The sequence below is a fragment of the Ipomoea nil genome, unplaced genomic scaffold, assembly GCF_001879475.1.
Source record: "Ipomoea nil cultivar Tokyo-kokei standard unplaced genomic scaffold, Asagao_1.1 scaffold0519, whole genome shotgun sequence".
Lineage (NCBI taxonomy): Eukaryota > Viridiplantae > Streptophyta > Magnoliopsida > Solanales > Convolvulaceae > Ipomoea > Ipomoea nil.
Window position 1 is genome coordinate 352,173 of NW_017616947.1, and position 8,492 is coordinate 360,664.

Below are 8,492 nucleotides of genomic sequence, written 5' to 3' on the forward strand. Positions count from 1 at the left end.
CGAAAACCATCACAAGAATTCCCCTGAAAGCCATAGAGACGAAGGGGACTTCGACACGGGAAGAGAAGATCAAGCGAAAATCTTAGAATCAAACAAAGCCAAGGAAAAGGGATCACCAGTTCGACTGCACGCCACAACCAAGCCCCAAACAGGCATAATCACTCGAAGCCAAGAGTCCTTAGCCCCTTTCCCTCTCCTTGCCAATCAAGTACCATTTCGTTAAAGAATCCGTCCTATCACTCCAAACCTCGCTCTTGATCCCTCATTACAGACAAACCCGTACAAGGTGGCAACCTTCCTTCCTGTATTTCGACCTTGAGACATCGACCCTATCCGCCCCTCGACTTTGAAACCTAGCCCTTGCACTCCTTACACCCCTTTAAACCCATACCAAGAAAACATAGATATATATATATATATGTATGTATATCTACCTCTAGAACTCGTGCTTAAGGATCAATGAACATTGTACGATGGGTCATCCTATGTATCCAAGTCCCTTTTATTATGCACAAGGGCATGGGACTTGTCAGGACATGAATCTGTGCATTTTTGGGGTCTGTCCCGAAGGAATTGACTATTCCTAGTCACTTTCCAGCGGGTCCCCAATGGGTCCTTGGCGGGTCCTTGGCAGGAGCTTGGCAGGCGGACGACCGCCCACCTCGCGCCCACCGGTACAATGTGCTGATTTCTTAACCCCTCATTTTATTGATTTATGGCGCACTTGTGTGCCTCGATTGAGGAATGTGAGTCTTGGGTAAGGAACCATGGACCACCCAAACATAGTGTCCTACGTAAAAGACCTTGACGCACGAGCCACCATCGGGAAATCACAATCAATTACATTGCACGAGTAATTGAAATCGGATCCTACGATACAACCGACTAGGGATGTTTGGCGTAAAGGATTGTGCAAACCAAGGAGGCGAGTTGGGCACTCGTACTAAGAACCCACGAAAACCTTAAAAGTCAAAATGCTAAGGAGGGACCGGGACTCCTCCAAACCATGGACATCGTTCGAGCAAATCAGAGGACTCCTTACAAGTTGTATGGAATCAAGAACTACGTAGCCCATGGTGCTAAGCAAAAGGGTGATGAACACATTCGCGCCAAGACTTCAAGGGTCATTAAGGACCCACAAGGAAATGAGGTGACTCGTAAAGTCGCCGAGTCATTCCACAACGAGATTTGGTAACCGACTGCGCTTTAAAAGAAAAAGGGCACGCAAGGACACCTTCATCATTAAAAATAACACAAACAGGGCACAACAATGCCGAACCTCGGGTAAGACATGAAGTCTTACTAAGAATTTCATCCACTAAAGAGGAGATGAAATTCAATAAGAAGAGAAATTCAACCCAAAGTCCATCGACTCCCAAGAGACTTTGGGAAGAATTTGGGAAGTGCTCCCTAAGAGATTGGCTTGGTTGACCCAACTCGGTCAAGACCTTGGGCGCATTAAAGAAGTAAGTGTTGAATCACCACGGGAAATTCCCTCAAGAAAGAAGAGAATGATGAAACCTTAGCCTGGGAAGCAAGGTCTAACAAGGATCTTAAAGTCAAGCAAGCACCAACACCAAGGAAGGAGGATCAGCAGCTCGTCGGCGCATCGTGATCAAAGCATCTAACCAGATTATTCACTTGGGATCGAGAAACCTTAACCCATCCTAGCCGAATTCCTTTCCCTCCCTCGGAAAATCGACCCCTTCCTTATTTCAAAACCCTTTCTACCCTTCAGACCCCATTCTCAATCCCATGTTTTAACGATTCCATACAAGTGACAACCTCACAACCTAAGTTGCAACGTCGAAAACTTGATCCTAATTCCTGAATTCACCGTGTCCTCAAGTTTGAAACCCACTCTCTTAGCCTTGTAAACCTAATCGTTCCCAAAAACCCAACACACATAGGCGTGCAAGTATACAATTTCCCCGTGGAATACCTTCTCTATAGGACCACGGTTCTTCTCTTGACTCGTTAACCCTGCAATGATTTCCAAGCTTCGGGGACGAAGCTTCTCGTAAGGGGGGGAGAGTGTAACACCCCGTGTTACGGCCTTCAATCCTGAATTAATTATTTAATTAATCCCGTTAATAATAATTAAATATGATTTAATTATGTTAGGTTTACCTTTAATTAATTAGTAAGGTCCACCATGAACCGTGGACCCTTGCCCGAATAAGAATCTTAAGCCTGTTAGGAATAAAGGAAGTAGGCCTTTTACTATTCAGATTATGATTAGGATCCTCTTTAATTAATATGGTCCACTATGGACCATGGACCCTTATCCCTAAACCCAATCCTTAGTCCCAAAAGAAATAGAACTAGCAAGCCCATAATATTAGTTCCTAACTAGGACACCTAAATATATAAATAGGGGACTTAAGAGGCACCTAGAACCCTCCCCACAAGATTAACGCCCACCACCCCAAAAGAGCTCCAAGAATCCCCTTAGAAGAAATCAAGAAAGCTTAAAGCAAGACCCTTCATAGCCAAGGAATTAATTAAGGCTAAGAGGTAACCCATGTCTCAACAAAACCTATTTTCATAGTTATAATTCCCCCTTAGGGTTTCCCCATATTATTGTATATTGGCGAGTTATGATGATTATTATTGGTAATTGATGTGATGATCCCATGGGGGATCTTGATGATCTTGATATTGGGAGATTCTTGATAACTATGGTGTTCTTGATAATTATATGGAGTTCTTGATGATTATGTGTCGTCCTTGATAATTGTGTGATGCTCTTGATGTTTATGTGTTATTCTTACCGAATCTTGCAATTAGAAGACGAACCGTATTCTTGTTGATATAAAAGTGATTAGAACCCTAGGTTGTATCGTATGATCTTATTCTTGGATTATCGGGTGGGGAAATCGCATGTTTGGGTGTTGATTATATTTAGAAAAGCATGATAGGTTATGTGCCGTTCGTTTCTTGTATTTGATTCATTAATTGTCTACGTGTTGTCGTTAATTGCGTTGTAAAGTGTCTAAGCATGGTTTCGGGTTCCACAACGGTTCCCGGGGCGTAAAGTCTGTGAAAAGAGTCAGTGGGGGGTAGGTGGGGGGGTAGGGGACCCGCCACCTACCCACGACCGTGAAACACCGCCCGGCAGCGGGTGGCCGGCGGGCGGGCAGCTGCCCGCCGGCGACCCGCTGCCCGGAACAGTATTCTCCGGCGGGCAGCCGGCGGGTGGCCCCCACCCACCGGCTACCCGCTGGAAATTCCTCCCACCCGGGATCCTGGCTTCCCCGTTTGATGTTCCCCGTTCCCCGTGGTGTCCCAACGGACTCTGTTTATCGTGCCTATGTCTAGTTTGATGTTTCGGGTACCGTTCGTAGGTTTATGAGTCTATTATATTGCATGCTAGTTGAATTGGTATCCCGTTGACCTAGGTGGAAGAAGTATGAACCCCTTAGGACTATTCTTAGTAAGTGATGGATCACGCATAGGTTTTGTTATACGTTTTCTCCCCCTTCCTAATGTGTAATGTGGGTTGCATGTGCTTGCTATGTGTTATGTGTGTGTTACCCCAATTCGGTTGCGATCGGATTGGTTATCCTGAGCTGCGGTTTAGAAGCTGGCTGCGGTCAGATTGATACTCTTGGGCTGCGGTCCACCGTTTGGTTGCGATCAAACGTTTCTATACGAGCTGCGGTTCGTCCTTTTTCCTGGCTGCGGTCAGATGACATTCTCTTGGGCTGCGGTCCACTGTTTGGTTGCGATCAAACACTATGATGAGCTACGGTTCATCGGTCGGTTGCGATCGACCCCTCCGTGTTGCGATACGGGGCAGGGTGCTGCGGGGCCGTGTCAGAGCTATATGCGCTGACCCTCATGTATGGGCATGCGATTGGTCCTGTGGCGCCAACAAAGTGTGTTATGTGTTGTGACATGGACAAGTTGTGATTACGAGTGTCTTGGGGGATGTGACTATGGGATTTATATTGGGGATTGTTCAAGTTGGGTTATGATCATTGTTTATGCTTTGCCTTATCTGCCTTATCTGTTGTGAACTGCATATGCTCGTTATAACTGTTGCTTGTGTCTGGCCTTACTGTCAAGCCATTCCCGGTTTTAAAGCTAGAGTTCGTAGGATATATCATCATGCTCAAAATGGTTTTCGTATATCTATATATATCTCTATATGTATTGTATTTCAACGCGTTGGAGTGGGTTACCAGCATCTCTCGCTGAACAGATATATTTGGCTTTCAGGCACAGAAAATTAAGTCACTGGAGCGCGCTAGAACTTGGAGTATAGAAGTAGATAGTTTTCCCTTTTGGCCTGCGTGCCACGTTTACGTAATTACGCTTTGAGGATATTAGTTAGTTAGCCTGTGCACTTGGGTTCTCTAGCCCAGGTGTGGCATAGCACCCCGTACGCTTGTATTTATTTCTTGGGATTTAATGAGATTCTACCTTTATTATAAGTTTTAAAAAGTCTTGAAAATCTGGGGTGTTACATTAACAATCACATGCCTTACCAACTAACCTAACTCCTTATATATTATCAATTGCTAATTGTTTTATACTAATACTAAAACCAATACTATATATACATATATACATACAAAGATTATATATGGGGTAGGGGTGGGGTGAGGGGGGCAGCTGCCCCCCTTTGGCTCCGTCCCTGCTTGAGCCCTTATTAGTATAGTAGATATATAGTAGATGCAGCGAATATAATCAATTGATGAATTTGAATGTTAAGAATTTTTATATTGGAGAAAAATGAATACAAAATAACTAATGAAATTATTTCTCTTATTTAATTTATTGATAATGAATTTTTATTTTTTTTTGAATAAACACATTGTAGACTACAATGTCTTTATTCAAAAAAAAAAAAAAATTATTCAGTAGACACATAATTCTAAATTAGAGAAATGCATATGTATTATTTTTTGTTGTAGCTACTAAATTATTATTTAATTTAATAAGAGTAAAATAGAGTACTAATTAAGCCAACTTTGCTTGGGAAGAGGTTCTAACTTAAGACCTTTCTTATTGAAATCAATGAGTAAGTTAACGGTGAACTAACATAAATTAACGAAAAAGATAATTTTTAACCGAAAAGTTAACGGATAATCATATTCATTAAGGATAAATTAGAAAATCTGGAGAAAAAATTAAAATCTGATCAATTTAAGCCATTCATTTGATTAAAAAATTTGACCTCCATTTTTTCTACCAGGCCTAACTCTCTTGGGCTCTTATTAGTATAATAGATGTTAGAGTTTAATAAAAGATTGTATTTAGCAATCGGTTTGGTTTGCAAAAAATAATTGAAGAATGTAATTTAAATTTTATTGAATAAATTTAGGTTGTGTTTGGCCCATGGGTTTTTTTTAGGTGTAAACCACGAGGTGGTCCGGGTCTTTCTCTGTCTGTATAACGGTTCAGATCCACCCAACTAATCCCCGTTCGTTCCGAGAGGCTGAGAGCTGGCCCGGAGAGAATCGTCACTTGTGGAAATTGAACCCGGGTTGGCCCATGGGTATACAAATTAGGTATGAGAATCAAAATCATAGTTAGTGTTTGATTGACAACTTTTTAAAACCCAACTTTGAGATTTGATTATCCCTTCAATTCAAAACCCCATTCCCTAATTTAAGAAGGTATCATTCCATCTTTTGGTAATATGATTTTAAGTTTGGATTAGTCCTTTTAGATTTTTGTTTTGATTTTTTTTTTTGGTTCATATTGGTGCATTAGATGTCATTATATTAGGATCAATTGCCTTTATTTTTTGTTTTTGTATTTTAAAAAGCTTTATTCGCATTATAGGGTCATACATAACCAAACATCAATATTAGTAATAAATTCAATTCCACCCTACTACCAAGCATACAAAATACTTTTACTAAAACCCATACCATTATCAAGTATTTGATTTCCATTCCGATTCCAATTCCGATTTCCATGTGCGAACCAAACACACTTTTATTTTGAAGATTGATTCATTATTTTGTTGGTGGAAAATAAAATTACTCGAATATTGATTTTCATTATTTGGTTAGGTTTGGAATTATAAGGAATAATGAATATGTATAAAGATCATCACGCCCCTACATAATAAAATGATATTAATGTAATAATAATTTATAAATTAAAAGATTTATTATTTTAAAGTTATAATATTATAATTATATATTTTATAATAATATAATAAATATTATTATAAACGAAGAAGAGAGAAAAGGGGCGAAAAGAAAGAAAAGGGAAGAAGAAAAAAACAAGAAATTAAAGTAGCGAGAATAAAAAAATAATAATAATAATAAATAATCTAAATCTAAATCTAAATCTAAATCTAAATCTAAATCTAAAATCTAAAATCTAAAATCTAAAATCTAAAATCTATATCTATATCTATATCTATATATATATATATATATATATATATATATATATATATAAAAGTAAAATCCTCCTATTTCATTTTCCCGCCCAAACTTTTGTTGTAAAACTTATTTGGTAACCAAATGTAAAATAGAAATTAATTAAAATTTATTAATTGATAATATTGTTTCCATATTCACGTATTAACCTAATTGGTAAATCTATTAATTGATAATATTTTTTTCCTTATATTCATTTATTCATTCTTTTATATTGAGTAATTATATATAGAGATATAGATATGTATACTAACATACAACTATTACGGCTTCAATGTTTATTCTTGCCCAGGATATTTCTCCATTGAAGACTTGCAGAGCTATTCGACTGCAATTGGTGCGCACCTATATGAAGTCACATAGAGAAAGGGGAGTGAATCTGTAAAATCTAGAGTGTGCATGTTTCACGATCAAGAGGTTTTTTTTTTCTTTCAATTTTGCTTTTTTATACGACTCCAATGTTTATTCTTGCCTAGGATATTTCTCCATTGAAGACTTCCAGAGCTATTAGATAGTGATTGGTGTGCACCTATATGAAGTCTCATAGAGAAAAGGGGGTGATTTCATAAAATCTAGAGAGTGCACATTTTCCTATCAAATGGTATTTTTTTTCGATTTTGCTTTTTTCTATAACTTGTGTTGTATATGAAATTGGGAAAAAGATGCATTACAAAGCTGCTTCCTATACTGCAAAAATAAATTACAAAATAACAATTTTCTTTTTTACTTCATTTTAGGGAACTTCATGCTCATATACCAAGGGAACATGTTGGTAAGTACTGTAAGCTTTTCAAACAATGAAAAGTTTATGCCATTAAAAATTTTATGGTGATAAGTAATTTCTATATTTTCAAAAAATGTACTCATTATTTTATGTTGTAATTTCACTATGCTACTTTGGTTAAATAATATATAAAAAAAATGACAACTTTTCTAGACAAATTTATTTATTGAAACCATTTTCATCTTTGAAGTATGTAGATGATAAACAATTCGTTGGTAAGTTTCATTTACAATTTTAATCTACATCCGAATTTTTTTTTATTAACATGTTTGACGTTATTGGTAGGGTCGTTGAGATATACTCCCCATTGGATAAAATCATTGCAGGGAAGCCTTCTTAACTTATTGATTTTCTAATTGTACGTGGATACAAAGTAAATTATCTAATTTTGTTATTTTTATTGTATTTTGTATATGTATTTTTTATTAAGTACTCCGTAGTTTATTTGTTTATAGGGACAATCAATTGAAAGCTACAGTGTGGGATCAACATATACCAAGGCCAAGAGTTGAAACCTTATTTATTTATTTATTTATTTATTTATTTTTATATTTTGGCCTTGCAAATCCTATGGTTGTTCTTATGCAATTGTGTAGAGTTAAGAATGATACGAAGAGTTAATCTAAACACAAGTGTTTTAATTATTCTTTATATTTGAAAGTGTTTGAATAAGGACAAGTAATGAATGTTCTTTTTTATTAGCCAGTTATGTCAAGATATGTAACTCTTGATACACAGTTCCTTTTCAATCAGGATTTCCAGAGTTTTGTGATTTTTTAGAAATGTAAATTTATTATGTCTTAATCATTATCATAATGTTTTTATCATTTATTTTTGTAAATATTTTGTTTATGATTGTCATTTTTTTTTCAGTTTATGTGTTGATTAGACCCCTCTAATAAAAATTATGGATATTTATGAGATGATCGAGGTAAACAATAGCAACTATTTTTTTTTTTAAATTGATGCAGTGGCAACAAATTAGAAAATCATCTTTTGCCACTTTTTAAAATGATTTATTAGTATAAATTGTCACACTTTAAAATGTATTTTTAATGTTAATAAATAAATTAGCTTAAAATAATATATTAAAATCTAAAGGATAAGCAAAGTATAATTTAAAGTATAAAATAAAGCCAAAGTTGTACATGTTTGCAAAGTGATGGAGCACTGTAATAGTCTTAGTGCATCCAAATAAATGCATCATTTAACTGATTATTTCTTTCTTATCTCACACTAAAGGTTCAATACTGCAGATATATATAAAGTATTAGTAATAACATTGGTACTGCTAAATATGT

General features: G+C 36.6%; 1 long non-coding RNA gene across 1 annotated transcript; it reads left to right on the top strand.

Annotated features, from left to right (window-relative positions):
* The first annotated feature begins 7,155 nt into the window (after positions 1–7,155).
* Positions 7,156–7,694, top strand: LOC109174105. Its single transcript, XR_002053014.1, has 3 exons — positions 7,156–7,179; positions 7,477–7,549; positions 7,632–7,694. It is a non-coding gene; the product is annotated as an uncharacterized LOC109174105 (long non-coding RNA).
* Positions 7,695–8,492: the final 798 nt, after the last annotated feature.